The sequence below is a fragment of the Oryx dammah genome, unplaced genomic scaffold (assembly GCF_014754425.2).
Source record: "Oryx dammah isolate SB20612 unplaced genomic scaffold, SCBI_Odam_1.1 HiC_scaffold_4, whole genome shotgun sequence".
NCBI lineage: Eukaryota > Metazoa > Chordata > Mammalia > Artiodactyla > Bovidae > Oryx > Oryx dammah.
The window spans coordinates 29,765,710-29,780,604 of record NW_024070188.1 but is presented as its reverse complement, the minus strand read 5'-3'; the positions used below and the strand labels follow the sequence as shown (position 1 = coordinate 29,780,604).

The window sequence follows — 14,895 nt, the reverse complement described above, 5'->3', positions numbered from 1 at the left end:
ACCAAAGACAAGCAGCCCTGTCCTGCCGACGTTGTCTGCATTAGATGGAGACAGTTCTCCAAACCTGATGGAGACAGTTCCCACAAACTGTAATTGTCTTTCATTCACATGACTGTAAAACGACTAGGTTGTTGCCACTGATTTTACTTCAAAGAACAGCTCTATTACCTGCTTACTAAAATTTAACAATCTATAGTGCTTCCTTGAGTTAATTACAGTGTCAGGGGAAAACAAACATCACGCATCACATTCAACATCACTCCAAATCACATCAGCCCAATTGCGTGATATTCAGAATCCAGTTTACTTTTGCACACCCCCTCGATGACTCCCTCCTGCTTTGTCAGTCTGGCTGCATGCCTCCACACTCATCTGTGGGAGACATATTTTACCCAGAGTAATAGAGAAGTTGGATGAAAAAAAAACCAAAAAACACCTCTTTGGGATGTTTGACCCTGCTACTGTCATAGACACTGCAGCAAGAGCGCGTCAGCCTTCTTGCAGCAGAGCCTGTTAACCACATGCATCCGAACATCTGTGTCAAATTCAGGCCACAATAACTATCATTCATTTCAACAGGCTAATCTCTCAAGAATAAGAAGGAACTACTACACTGAAGAGTTCAAGAAAATCTAGTTAAAGGGTGAAATGTAGATTAGTAGTTTTCACTTAAGTAGAATCTGTATCTTCAAGACTTTCCCACCCAACTGGTGCACAAAGCATCTTAGGATGTCTCCCAGGACATTATCTTAGGATGTCTTGTGTCCTACTGAGAGGGGCAGTGTGCACTGTGGAAAGTTCCATCCGTCTCTCAGACACAGCACCTTGCGTGAGTGAGGGCTGTCCAGAGTACGCCCAGTCAAAGGAATCCACCTGGAGAAAAGGTGTATCTTCTTCAATCTCACTGAGGTACCCACCTCTGATTTTCTGTTCTGCTATAAAACTAAGTCAAAGAAGCCAAAGAGATAAAAATGTTGTCCTAAGGACTTTTCATCCCACCTCCAAGGGCAGTTAGAACACAAATTCTCAGAGAGAGGACAGGAGGTAAGTGAAATTGATGGTGTCACACAGCATTATCCAAACAAGCCCAGCCCAGAGGGGCAAATGAAAATGTCCAACTCCCATCATGGTCATGAGACATGGACTTATTATAGCACCTATGATGTCACACTGTATACATCACATCTGAGCTCCTTGTCACCACTGAGCCAGACTTCACATCACATTTTGAGACAGGATGCCCAGTGACACTGTCTTACCAGGGGACCAAGCTGCCTGTGACATAACAATTCTGTGCAGGAGCTGACAGGGGTGGCCTGCGGCACCTACAGAAAACAGGGCAGCCAGCTAGGGGTGCAGGGAATGGCCATTCCCAGGAAGACAGCTGGAAGTCTGAAGGGTGGCTCAAATCTCCCCAGAAGAAAAGTCACCAACAAGGACGTTCTCTGACCTAAAATCTCCTCTGAAAGTCAAAGAATAACTTCTCCAAGACACATTACAGGGAGGATTCAGAGGATCATAGCCTCTATAGGTGAACTAAGCAATAGCACCAAGAATTTTAGCTCCAAACTCTCAAACCCTCAATAGGGATGGCCCAGGGCACAATACAGTGCTTAGCCAACTTTAGATCCTTAGCAACAACTTTTGTGATATCTGTGGTGTCTGAACATCTCCTATGGTGATGGTGAATTTTGTGTGTCAACTTGACTGGACTGTAGGACAACCAGATAATTTGGTCAAACATTATTCTGAGTGTATCTGTGAGGATGCTTTTGGATAAGATTAACATTTGACTCTGTAGACTCAGTAAGCAGATTTGTTCCCTCTAATGTGGGTAGTGAAGGCCTGAATACAACACAAAGGCTAAGTAAGAGGGAACTCTTCGTGCACGATGGCCTTTGAGCTGGGACATCAGGTTTTTTCCTGCCTTCAGACTTGAACTGAAACATCAGCTCCTCTTAGGTCTCAAGTTGGCCAGCTTTCAGACTGGAACTACCATTGGCTCTTTTGGGTCTATAGCTTGCTGACCAGAGATCATGGAACTTCTCAGCCTCCATAATCATTTGAGCCAAGGTGCGAGTGGGAGGAAGGGGCAGGGAGCCACGCTGCACAGCTTTCAGAATCTTAGTTCCACAACTGGGCATTGAACCCAGGCCACAGCAGGAAAGAGCCGCGTCCCAACCACTGGACCACCAGGGAATTTCCTGCCAATTCCTTATAATAAATCTCTATCTCTAATCAGTCTATCTATCTACCTATCCTCTTGGTTCTGTTTCTCTGGAGAACTCTAATAATATACCTCCTGTACCATATTTACCTAATAACTGCTAAATCTTTAAACAGCCTATTTACGTAAATGAATTTTAAAATGCAACCCTGTCATATTGATGTTTAAATCAAACATTTTTATTAAAAATATAAACATATAAGATTAAATACACACATTAAAATAATAGCTCCCCTGAAAACACACACTTCTGATGGTAACTGTATATGGACCAAACGTCTCTCATTTCAATTCCTACCAAATGGAAATCAACTATATTTTATAGTGACTCTTACCCTCCTTTTTAAGTGGAAAATCCTTCTCTCTTAGGCACCAAAAATAATACCCAACACACAGCACAACACACAGAGCGACATTACTATGTGCGTAACGTGGGTACACTTGAAAACTACCCCAAACTACTTGTGGCTTATTCTGTCCATCTCATCATTTTGTGGGTCAGGAATTTAGGAAAGGCTCAACTGAGCCATCTGTCTCTGATCTTGAGGCATCAGCTGGGGAGGCTGGGACAGGAAGACCCACTTCCAGGATGGCATCTTCACTCGCATGTCTAGTGGCTCGATGTACTGTTTCTTTCTCTCTCCCCTGGGGTGTCTCATTCTCCAGGGTCTCCAGAGCTTCTTGTGGCCTGGCAGTCCTGGGGCAGTCACACTTCTTACGTGGTGTCTCAGCACTCCAAGCGTGAGCATTCCAAGAGTCCCAGAGGCTCTTTACCTCTGTCCTGGAAGTCACATCCTATGAGCCAAGCAAGTCACTTAGGACAGCCCAGAGTCAAAGAGAAGGAATGAACCCCTACAGCTCCATGGGAGGAATGTCAAAGAATCTGTGCCAGCTTTATTCCTTCACCCCATTCCCGTGTACGGAAGAAGGAGAAAGTATTCAGACATGAGGTTTCCACATCATGGATAAAAGTGTATCATGTATCCATAATGAAGGCAGGAGCCAGGTCACATTGGAGCAAAGGCATCAGTTTGAAGTCAGCTTTGAGACCATATATACCACTGACTGGGTGACCTTGACCTTAAACTCACTGAATCTCAGGGGGTATAGGTTGCATGGGGGAGTCTTGTCTGTAAAGTGGAATAATGGTATGTTCCAGGGCTATTGTGTGGATACCTAGTAAAAAATAAAAACTTTAATCAGTAAGAATTAATGAGCTTAAGCAAACCCAGGAAAACTGTGATGATTTTACAAAGGTATTTATAAAGTACTGTATTTACCATAAAACCTACTCACACTCTGAAGGAAAATGAGACATAATAGAAAGAGCCTTCTCACTTAGCTTAAAAGCTGCAGTTTTTGGAGGAAATTCACCAGCAAGCATCTTCTCAGAATGTCAGTTACCCCCAAATTCCATGATACCTGAGATGGCTGTGCTTAGTAATCATGTAGGGAGCTGGCAAAACAGCACCATCTTCTTTCTAAGCCATAATTAATCGAGTGTTTGAGGAGGCAGGAGACAGTGAAATGCACAGCAACTTGGCAGGCTCTGATCCTCCAGGTGCTTGGTGGTGGTGATAACACCCCTTGTGGAGGGGCATTTTAGAAATGTGTGGGAGATGCTTTTACCTGGCTGGGGGCAGGGTGAACATTACTGGAGGGTGGCAACCAGGATGCTGAGTACGCGGATCTGTCCCACATAAGGGAGCAATGTCATACCAGACAGTCACATAAGGGAAGACCTTGTTTTTCTGAACCTAGAACTAACTTCATTTGCATGTAAACATAATGTATTTCTATTCAGCTGTGATATTTTCCAGGCGTTCAGTCAGTACGTAAATCAAGGAAAAGACTCTTCTCTGTTTTGTTCCTAATTCCCAGAGTTGTTTACCGCTTTGGAAAATCCTGTCACTGGCAGCAGCGTGAGCTCGTGCTATCCAAGGGCCCGTCCCACTCACTGTTCCAGCTGTGCTGGAGGTGGCAGGTGTCATGCACCTGACCTCGTCGCTGTGGCGGCGTCCAGAGCCGGGCACCTGCCCTGGAAGTAACCCCAAGTCATGCTGCCTTCATTCCTCTCTGTAATACCTCACGGGTGACATCATGCTGACTTTCCTTAAATTATGAATGTGGGTGGAATACTATCTGGGAAATTTACTTCAGGATTGTAAGTGAAAGTCACTCAGTCGTGTCTGACTCTTTGTGATCCCATGGACTATACAGTCCATGGAATTCTCCAGGTCAGAATACTGGAGTGGGTAGCCTTTCCCTTCTCCAGGGGATCTTCCCAACCCAGGGACCAAACCCAGGTCTCCTGCACTGCAGGCAGATTCTTTACCAACTGAGCCACAAGGGAAGCCCAGGATTGTAAACAAGGTGTTAAAAAGTATTTGTAATAAAAATGAGAGTTGAGTTTGACAAGCCTGAGAGCTCATTGCTTAAAAAAAAAAAAAAAGTTTGCTCTGGATCAAAAATGGCTTTCCAAGTGGAAAACACCAGGGAATCATTTCCTTTTTGGAACCTGCTGGACCTAGGACCAGCCCAGCCAAGCTGAGCAGGAGCAGCTGGCACTGAGGCACGAAAGAACTCTTTCTCTTCACCCTCAGTGGTGAAGAGATACAGACACTTCATCAAGGCTCACCAGACTTCACAGGGCCATGTGACCCACGACAAGTTAAGCCTTGGTTTCCTTATCTGTGTAATGAAGGTAAAAGCAGCCCCTCCCACAATGACTTACTATGTGGATCAAATCAAACAGATGAGATAAAGCATGTTTCGTGCTTTCCCCAACACCTCTGAGCATATGGGGCTCAATAAATGGAAACAGGCGTTTATTACTGGGATAGGCTGGGACTCGGCACCCTTTGCTTCATGCTTGCACCTGGACAAATGTCTCCTGGAGCAACAGAAGACAAAGAAATTATATGGGACTAAAAATAGCTATGTGAATGTGCAGTTGAGGCAAATTATGGACGACGAGATACAGAAAAACCAAAACCCCAACTGCCACTTCTTAAAAGTGGGAAGCAAAAGAAAGCTGCTGGAAGCAAAAGCAGGGTGCTATGCATGGCCCCTGCACACAACATCACCAAAAGGGTGGGCAAACCCCGCTCTGCCCAACCCCTGGACACACCCCCTAAAGCTCACCTCATATAAGCAACGAGCTCAGCTCTCCTCAGGGAGCAAACAAGGGAGCAAGGGAACATGTTACTTGTCCTTGCTCCCTCCTGCTGCAGGAGGGGCCCCAATAAAGCCTTGCCTGAATTTCTTTCCTGGCCTCTGATCAATTTCCATTGATTAAGGAAGCTAAGAACATTACCATTTGTACAGCACTTTACAGTTTATAATGCCCTTTTCCATATACTGCCTCTTTTGAACTTTATGTACATTATCCCAGTGCCCTTCCCAACAACTTCTGAAATATTGGGGAGAGACTGAGGCTTGCCCTGGGAGGGAGACCTTCAAAACCCATTCAGTCAAAGAATCTCATGATCACTTAGAGACCACTTCTCAGAGTATATGTTTTCACTTTTAACTCTTCCCTTCAAATGTCAGATGTTTTTCCCTCAGTATAATTATTTAGGCTATTATTTTAATATTCCAGCTTCCACTGAGGGGTGAGCTGGCTAGAAAATGGTCCAAGACTTAAGTGGATCCACGGTCTCAGTGTAAATTCTTCTTATCCTGTCCCAAATCTAGCGAGTGCACAAGCAGAATATATGAAATCTCAACCAAAGGGCAGCTGGTCACTGCTTAACTTTGTCCAGGAAGCCACCTAAACCACCCTGCCCACTGCTGGAAATCTACAAAGACCAGCTAAGTCTTGGTCCCATGGAAATATTTTTACCCTGGGCTTAGAAATGTCAACCATAGTCATAAAAGCAGTGGCCTAAGAGAAACAGATTTTTTTTTTTTTTTAATGACTGTGCTGTGCTGTGCTTAGTTGCTTATTCGTGACAGACTCTTTGTGACTCCATGGACTGTAGCCTGCCAGGCTCCTCTGTCCATGGGGATTCTCCAGGCAAGAATACTAGAGTGGGTTGCAATGCCCTCCTCCAGGGGATCTTCCTAGCTCAGGGATCAAACCCAGGTCTCCTGCATTGCAGATGGATTCTTTACTATCTGAGGCACCAGGGGAGCCCAAGAAGTAGAGTGGATAGCCTATTCCTTCTCCAGTGGACCTTCCCAACCCAGGAATCCAACTGGGGTCTCCTACATTGCAGGCAGATTCTTTACCAGCTGAGCTACCTGAGAAGTCCCTTAATGACTGTACTTCCAGTTTATTCTACACTACTCTGGTCTCAAGCCAACTAGTAGGAATTCAATTTCTCCACACTTGATCCTAGCAGATTTGGGCTGCTTCCAGGGAAATGTGTGTAAAAGACAAACTTTTCTGAATGTATTTTTTCTTTACTCTGCTATCAGAGAATTTTAGGTACTTTATTCTTTACTGGGTTCATGCCAAATGACTTCATAACTAAAAGAAGAGCAATAGAAAGAAAGGAACACCCCATTTATGGCATCGTGTACCTTTGGCCCCCACACATCACCACACACATTGCACCCCAACTCCAGTTTCTAACTTCAGTTCCCTGGAGAGAGTTTATATTCACTTGGCCTCATTAACACAAAACAGTTGTACAGCTTCTCACTGTGGGACCAATTAACTATTTCCACATTAGGCACCAACACAGTCTCACCTTACAGTCTGCTCTTATTATTTATGCTAAATACTTAGTATTAATTACATTGCAAACACTCAATACAAGGGCTATATTTTCACACTGTAGGTGATGATTTCAGGCATTAGAGCCAGATGGATTTTTTTCCCACTGTTCCTATGCTTTATAATTATGTGCACCAAAATTTAAAGCTTTCTACAGCTTTCCACTTGAAGCACCTTTACAAATGAGATTGTAAAGTGGTGAAATCAAATGTGCTTGAGTATCTTTTGGCATCTGTAAGGGGGAATGCTCAATAGAAGTGGGAACGCACAGATGGCTGTTGACCCCCAAATCTCACAGCAAAGCCCCCCAGCACAGGCAACAATGGCAACAGAATGAATCACACTAGTGACCACAGGTTTCTTTGGACTGAAAAATGATAGAACTGCATTCCGACAGTGGAGTTCTTTCCTGATCAAGAAACCCAATGCCTCACCCAACATTTTATTTTCACTTTAGGATAAAGTTATTCACTTTAGGATAAAGTGAATTTAGGAGTTATTTACTTTAGAATAAAGAGCATATCTTAAAAGTTAATGGTTTGATTAAACCTTGACATCACCATAATTTCCCAACAGTGAGGGCACTAAATCCTAAAGGCTGTGAAGAGGTCAGCCTCTTTTCTGGAAGGCCACAAAGAATGAGAATGATTCCTCCTGGCTTGTAATAAATTAGAAATTGTTATGTTAGGGGAAGCACACTGATTGAAACCGCCCACCCTGGCCAGGCACCATAGTAACCATTTGCATGAGTTGTTTTATGACAGGAGATCCTGATAAGGAATACGGAACTAATAAGCCACCACCAACCGGAAGAGTTCGGGAAAGGTCTAAAGGAGACACCGCGTGTCCGTCCACTTCCCGGAATCCCTCTCGCTAGCATCCATCTTGGCTGAGCGATGTGTGCACCACCAGGAAAGACTCTTAATTAGAATGATTGGCCAAAGACCACCCAGAAACGAATCCCATCACCATAAAACCCGATATTGCAAGCCACGCAGCAGAGCAGTTCTCCTGGGTTTCCTTACCCTACTGCTCTCCACCCGGGTGCCCTTTCCCAATAAAATCTCTTGCTTTGTCAGCACATGTGTCTCCTCGGACAACTCATTTCCGAGTGTTAGACAAGAGCCCAGTTTCGGGCCCTGGAAGGGGTCCCTCTTCCTGCAACAGTTAGACCCAAAGGAATTAAGTAACACAACCTCCAACTACCAGCTCCAAAACAAAAAGCATGAATGCCCCAAAGTTGTTTTGTACCTTGGGTTTTTCTCAATTCTTCCTTTTTTCTTTTACCAAAACTCTGTCAAAACAGGATTCAAATCCTGATGCCAGCCCCAGTCCTGCTCAAAGGCTGCATTCAAGGCAGACCCCGACACATGGCCTCTGAGTGTTAACGTCAGTCCAGCAAGAGGGCTCAAGGCCTGGCTCGGGACACCAGAGAAAAACACACTCCTTGGCTTTCCACCCTGGTTTTCTCATCAGAACAACCATGTCTCAGGATGACTTGTGGACAAATGTGAAAGGGAACATAGAAAATCTTTCCTTCCCAAAGAAAACGAATGACCCATAAGCTCTGTGAGCTGACAGCCATGAGCTACTATTGGCTCTTACTGAATCCTTTCTAAACTGCACCAAGGGGTACAGGAAGAGAGGGTAATGGTCAAGTCCTCGTTGGAAGAGGGATGAAACAGGCTCTCTCCCTGGTTTTTACCTTGGTTTAGAGCTATTTTCTCTGGGATGGACTAGGACCCAACCCATATAATTCTTTGCTTTGCCCAGATCAGCATTTGCTCCCGTTTGCCCATCTTGATGAAAGGCTGTCTATTTCATTAGAATGAATTTCAGCCATATGTTTCTGCTTTGAAAGAATTGGGGCTTTTGCTCTAGAATGGTCAGCACAGAGAGACAAAAAGGGCAAAGGCTTTTGATTCCAAAGATTCAGCTCCCAAATGTTGAGTCACATAGAGCTAACCAGACAACATCATCGCCTTTCAAAGTATAGCGATGACACTGTTTTTCCCTGGCATGTTAATTTTCTCACAACAGCCAACTCCACTCCTCTGCTTCTGTACTGAATGCCCTATGGAGACAGGAAGGCCACCACTCCTCAGCCCAACCCCTTCCCCAAAGGGCTCAAAGGAGGGTGCAATCTTTCCTAAAAAGTACTAACATGAAGGGGAAAAAAAAAAGCAGCAACACTGGGACCAGCTTCCACTTACGTAATCAATAAATGCAGCTGATGACAAAGAAATGCACACCTGCCTCCCCACAAATAAAAATTCAGGGAGAATGTGTCTGAGCTGGTGGGATGGTAAAGAAGCGTTTCTACAATTCTCTATAAATCACAACTGGTCAAACAGTAACGAAAGCAATCCCAGGGAAGCCCCCGTTGTGGATCTCAGAATACACTCCGGTTACTCAGGGTGTCACACAAACTCGGTGGAATGACTTTTCAGCTTAATGCAAAGTGAGAACTGCCACTGGGTAATAAATTCCTTTCTGGGCTAAAATAGTAGTCCATGAAGTAATCACTGCAAGAAGCAAGAGGTGTTTTATCTCAGTGGTGGCAAAGTGCCTCTTCAGATTGAAAAATGCTGATTTATTCCAGAATGCACAAATTCTGCTGGTTGTTCCTCTCCATTCCCCACCCACCAAGGAAGGAATGTTCTTGACTGCATCAGAACTGCCAGCTTAACCCAGCAGGAAGCTTTGTCTCCAACATCCGGTCCTATCCAGCCCTCTTGACCGAGAGAAGTAACATCTCACCGATGCTAATGTTTAAAGAAACCAGAGGGTGAAGAGAGAGGTAGACTCCTGGAAGGAGCAATCTACACCCATCACCACTTGCCTTCCAGCCTCTGTGGCCAGATAGCAGCGTCCCTCCTCAGGCTGCCCCTGAATGCCATCCACAAGTGACCAGCAGCCCCAGGAATGTGTGGTAGGGGAGGGTTCGTGGTAGAGCAGGCTGCTCAGGGCTCCTCTGCCTCCTCAGACGTTAATCCACATAGCTCAGAATAAGCCAGATTTCAAACAGCCCTGAGCACGTCGAAAATGGCCTGCAGCTCTTCTCATCAGTCTCAGTCAATCTCGGCATCGGACAAACCGCGGGTGACAGTTTGCAGACACATTGAGGAACGAACCCTTGCCAGAACTGAAACCGAGATGAACGCAACAACAATGAAAAACACTTAGAACCACATGGGCTCATAGCCAAACACTCGAATTTGGTCTGTACGTAGCAAGAAACGCAGGCTTCACCACATAGGTTTACAGCAGAGATTCTAGCAGAGATTTACAGCAGAGACTAGCTTGTGGCGTTCTTGCAAATGCAGAGGTTTTTTTTTCGGGGGGGGGGGGGAGGGGCGGGCCTCGGGGGAAAGGTAGAAAAGGAAAATGAAGAAAGAGCGACAGATGCAAAGGCAATCCAAACACTGAGCCACTCTCAAACTTCAGAAATTGTGCCACAATTTGGGTGATCCTAATGGTCTCGGAATCACGTTAGAAAATGTCACAATAGACATTTGAATTAAAATCCAGTAGGTTTGCCAAAAGACCAATTGTTAAAAATTGGCAAGTTTCCAGAGAATTTACTAGGCTGCATACTGCCAGGGGCTGAAAGAATTGCTAATTCCAGAGAAAGTTAATTATCACCTTATTGATAAAGGGGTAATTTTTAAAGCTTATGGTGTGGCTTTTGTGACTCATTAATTAAAATTTAGAGTAATTTACTAGACACAGTGGTGGCTTCTGTTATGTTATATAGGTACCAAACCATTTGATTTTTCTCCCAGTGGCTGTTTTTAATCCCCCTTGCCTCTCCTCACCTGTCTGCCTTTGAAAGCAACAAAAGCATTAAAAACGTGTAAATCTTTAAAAAGCCTTTTGAGAGATTGCAGGATTAAGAAGTAAGATGTCCGGGGGAGCACTCACACAAAGTTCTCTCCTAGAAATGTCAGATTTGCCCACGGAAATGAAGCAGCACATGTGCTCACACCAAAAGGGACTGCTTTTACAACCTTCATCTCCAAAATGTTAGACCGAATTGTATGCCCTTCGATAATTTGATGGAAAAGAGTCTTTCCTCATCTCTTTTCTTTTCTCTCCCACACCATCCCCAAATAAAAGCTCGGTGGAGGAGAAGCCTCAGGGAATGAAACTGGAGGTGTCTGGGCTCTTAAGTTCCCAGGCGGTGTCGCCTCCTGCTCTCTCCAGGACGGCTGGATCGGGGTAAGCACGCCGGGCCACCTGGCGTTGGGGTGACGCTGCGGCTTCCAGGGGTAAAGCCTCGGGAGGAACCTCAACCCGCGGAGCTCTGTCGGGGGCCCCAGAGTGCCAGTTCTGAGCCCCGCCTCATCTCTGCCCGACCCGCGTTCGCTCTGAAGCGTCCTCAGGAGCGAGTGAACACGTGTGATGTGTCCGCCCACCGCGCCAGACTGTAAACAAGCCTACCAAACCCTGTAAAATCTACCTCCCCACGTGTGCATAAAGATGATTTCTCTCTGGACATCCCTTGTTTAAAGGGCACTTCAGCAATGTTTCCTTAAACTTGTTGAAGTGTTTAAGGTCCAAAATTGAGATTTAAAAATACATAAAAGCCGCCACAATATAAGAGGTTTCTGCTTTTGATTTTTCACATCAGTTAAAGTTTAAAATTAAAAAAGAAAAACAGAAATCCTATCTTTGTACTTTAGGGCATCGCTTGAATTTTTATAATAAGGAAACATTTCACATTTAAAAAGTCATTATCTTTTGAATTTTCAATACAAAAGCTTTAGAGCTGAGACAGTACCTGGGGCTGGCTTGTGTTCTAGCAGCTCGACTGCTTATATTACCTGCTGCTGGAAGAACCCCTGCGACCCCAAACCCCAGAAACCAAGAACTATAGAAAGTGAAACTGCTTCTGCTGGTTTCACTTGCCTCAAAAACACACCACAAAAAGCAAATAAATGATCGAAAGCAATTTATTCTTGTTTTCTTTCTATTATTGTTCATTTACTTGTTAGGTTTTTGTTATTGTTGTTGTTTCGGGCGGTGGGCGCTGGCAGCAAAATAGAAGTAATTTAAGTGGCACAGGGAAGAAATTTAAACATGTTAAACATAAAAGAACTGGGTATTTGTGGAATTTTCACTTTTCTTATAATTCCACAAATCAAGCAGACATAAATTTACCAAAATAATACATAGCCTCTCCATATACACAACTTACAGAGATAAAGTACATTCATATTTTTAAAAATATCTGTCACAAATATGTTTGAAAGATAAAGACTGTGAAGTCACCAAACAACTTCCCTAAAACCGAAGGTTCTACATTCACATTTTATTTGAGTTTAGACGATTCATTACCGCTTTGCTAGGTAATCTTCACCGAGTGCTGTTGCTCAAATACCCGCTTCATTTTTTCAGACTAGTTTTACCAAACAACACACACAAAAAATTGCTGCACAGGAATATTGCACCCTAGGTAGTTTACTTTTCCACACTGTAAATTCCTTCAAAGTTATTTTATGCTTTCACTCCAAATAGCCTATTAAAAAAAAAATTCGTGAGGACGAAAAAGAACTATGTTTCTCAGTTTTCAAAAATGGTTCCCCCGAAAAAGAAGAAAAACAAAGTATACAACAAATGTCTGGATTGTGAAGTGACTGGATTACTTCCTCAAATACCACAATTTCTGAAACTAACCCAAAAGCCACTTTCTCAGGAAGCTACTGATCGTCTTGACACTCTTGAGTATCATTGTAGAATCCAGAGCCTCTTCTCCTAAACTGTTACAGGTAGTGGAAAGAACTTTTGACTTTGTACCTGAACCATCAATGAAATGATTCCCTTTCAGCTGGCACCTCACCCTCATTCACTGTCCTGTCCTGTTCAGCAAGCAACCTGGATAGGCAGCTTCATGCTGCTGGATTCAAGTCACAAAAAGCCCCACCTGGGAAGGAGGTGACTCTGTATTTGAACTTGGGTAAACTGTTCCTGACACTCCACAATCACCTGTTTTTTTGTTTTTTTTTTTTTTGTTTTTTTCCCCAAAACTAACCAACACCAGCAGCTAGCAATAAATAGTATTCTTGTCTATCCTGGTAAATTAGGAAAAACCAACATAAAGACATATGAAATATTCCATCTGAGATAGAAAACACAAAATTCAATGTTAAATACCACTCTTGCATGTTCACAACATATTGATTATAAACATTAAATTCTAGGCTAATATGTTTTCTCCCGAGATATACTGTAATTTTTTATAATTAAAAAACAAAAAAAGTGAAATCACCATGCCAAAAAAAAAGCGAACCAATTATTTGAGTTCACATTTGGGAAAAACAGTAACTCTCTACATATTCAAAGGCAGAGTGAAAGTAGTGTATACACACCAAATGGATAAACTATATAATTCTATACCACATCTCCCCCTCTGAGATCTGGCCAAGAAATCTCTGTGTTCTGAATAGGAGGAACTAAAGTTTACCTGCCAGTCTCAGCAGTTTTAGTGCAGGATGCTTGTGTATTGTCGTAAATGTAGACATGCAACCCAGGAGATCTGAAACAGGTAACCTGTCACGCTGATAGTGAAAAGAGAAGGATCCCATGTCAGCGGCACACCCACCGATTGTGCATCTCCCTTACCTACAGTTCGTGCACCAGAGCCCTGATCAGGTTCTTTACCAGGCCGGGAATGTTGACTCAGAAGACAGATGACTTTCAGTACATGCAAACCGAGTGTTGCAAAAGCTAATCTTCCACCCGTGTGTTAGTAGCTCATAGTTAGTCTCCAGCAGCCCTGCTCTCCGGCTGCAAACATCTCATTAGACTAATGCATTCAGCACAGGCAGAAAACTCGATTTACCATAGCTACAGCAATGAATTTCCATTACGATGACAGCTTCAACCACATCATGTCCGGAAAACCAGCCAACCACTGGCTTTTAAAGAACACACACATTTTACATGCAGAAAACGAGGCGCGCGAGTGTGTGTGGTGTGTGTGTGTGTGTTTCCTTCCTCTTAGCAGCCCAACTAGAGAAATGTGCAGTGTAGCTTTTTTGCCTACACGAGCTGCAAGGTAATGACACTTCTGCTTCTTTAGTAGTTACATCCTTGTAATAACCTGAATTATGTTACAATTGTCAGAATGGGTGTTTCCAACATTTCGGTTTTCATTACCCCTCCTCTGTTGCCATGGAAACCAGACTGTAACATCATCTCTTTGTCCCAGTCTTGCAGCAGTGTGAGCCAGCGCGGGGCTTATAAGATACCAGTGATCTGAAAGAGTGAATGTTTGACCTTGGACAAATAAAACAAAAAGAATTATTCTAATGACATCATTGTTTAGGAGACTGCATTTGCCAGAAGAGTGTGCCAGAAGGTGAGCATACCATGGTCATATGTATATAGCTGCATACAATGCATATGATTAGTTCTTTTAAACAGGGCACTGACCTGGGCCCTGGACCTGTGTGTAAATGCAGAAGTGTAAACATGGTTTATACTCATAAATATGATAGGGGCCTCATGGGGTGGAATGGTCCTCACATGGGAGAAAGGCTGCTATTCACCCTCCATGCCCTACTGTATTCTCTGTGGCAAATCAATTTATACTGGTAAAGGGACTTTTTCATCTTTTCTTTGTTAAGTGGAGCAAGGCTCCCCATTGCCCACCTCTTTCACCCCATCCTGATGTTTTATTCCCAAGTATTTCCTACAAAATGAAACATCCATTTAATGTGACCACCCACAGGCTTACTCCTGGGGATAGGCAACAAGCAAATTTAGCCAGGACCAAACATCAACCAGGGCTAATTAAGGTTTAGGCCACAACTTGGACAGTTACTGAGAGTGAAAAAATGAAATTACAACTTGAGGTTTTTCTGAATATATATACAGAGTCCCATAAGAAAGAAATAAGAAATCACCCTCCTCAGATTATAAACATAGAAAAAAGTTAAAT

General features: G+C 43.6%; 1 protein-coding gene across 1 annotated transcript in view; it reads right to left on the bottom strand.

Annotated features, from left to right (window-relative positions):
- Positions 1 to 13,776, bottom strand: part of SCML4 (Scm polycomb group protein like 4) — a 118,375-nt gene extending 104,599 nt beyond the window's left edge. The window contains exon 1 of the mRNA XM_040238576.1: positions 13,575 to 13,776. The gene's annotated coding sequence lies outside the window, so the exon portion shown is untranslated. The remainder of the gene's footprint in view (positions 1 to 13,574) is intronic.
- Between the last annotated feature and the right edge of the window lie 1,119 nt (positions 13,777 to 14,895).